Raw genomic sequence first — 932 nt, 5'->3', positions numbered from 1 at the left:
TCATGTTCAAGACCAGAGATGCAAGGTGAGAGCGCAGACGTGGAGGACTCAACTAAAGAAGCCATTGACTTCATCGGAGCGTCGTTTAGAAGAAACACACAAGGCAACAGAGAAGAAAGTGTTGCTAGATACGAATCTATGATAGAGCTTGATCTCTCTTTGAGAAGACCCAACACTTGCGAGAACCAATCTTCTGGAGAGAGACCCTCTCTTCATCCTTCTAGCGCCTCTGCTTTCACACGGTTAGTTCTGGTTCCTTCTTTCTATCAGTGTTTCATCACTTGTCGTTCTTTCAGCTGATTGTGTCTCCTATGTTCTTGCTGCCAGGTACGTTCACAGGCCACAATGTTCGGTTTCTCCCTTGATTACCAATCAAAGAAAGAACGTTGCAGCAAGTGAAGATGATAACATCAACCGATACAATTCATCTGAACCGCTTCCAAGTGCTCCGAGAAGACGAAGCCAGCTTTAACAATAGAGCTGACTCATCTCAGATGAATTCTTGGCCAGGGCAGAGTTCTTACCCAACAACAGTTCCATTCAACAGCATACAGTTCAACACAGCTGCCATGACTCCTGCTTCACTGTCTCCAAGCCCGAGCTCCGTTAGCCCGCATGAGTACAGCTCCATGTTTCACCCTTTCAACGGTTCCATGGATGCAGAGGAGAGAAGACACGTGTCTTCTGCAACCGAACTTAGTGCAATAGGCAATCACTGCAGTGCTAACTCGTCGTCTGTGGGGAAAAATCAGCAGTCTCTTCAACGAGAAGCTGCTTTGAACAAGTTCCGGATGAAACGCAAGGACAGATGTTTTGAAAAAAAGGTATATAAAACTCATGACTACATAGTGGCTATGTTAAGGAGAATGATTCTAACCTTTTGGATAATACTTTGCACCAGGTTCGTTATGAGAGCCGGAAGAAACTGGCTG

At 45.5% G+C, this 932-nt stretch overlaps 1 pseudogene; it reads left to right on the top strand.

The window, feature by feature from the left end:
• Positions 1-3: 3 nt before the first annotated feature.
• On the top strand, positions 4-928 carry LOC106321998 (annotated as a pseudogene).
• Positions 929-932: the final 4 nt, after the last annotated feature.

The sequence above is a fragment of the Brassica oleracea genome, unplaced genomic scaffold (assembly GCF_000695525.1).
Source record: "Brassica oleracea var. oleracea cultivar TO1000 unplaced genomic scaffold, BOL UnpScaffold04694, whole genome shotgun sequence".
NCBI classification, from domain to species: Eukaryota; Viridiplantae; Streptophyta; class Magnoliopsida; order Brassicales; family Brassicaceae; genus Brassica; species Brassica oleracea.
The sequence above is the reverse complement of the archived record's forward strand: the minus strand, read 5'-3'. Positions and strand labels throughout refer to the sequence as shown.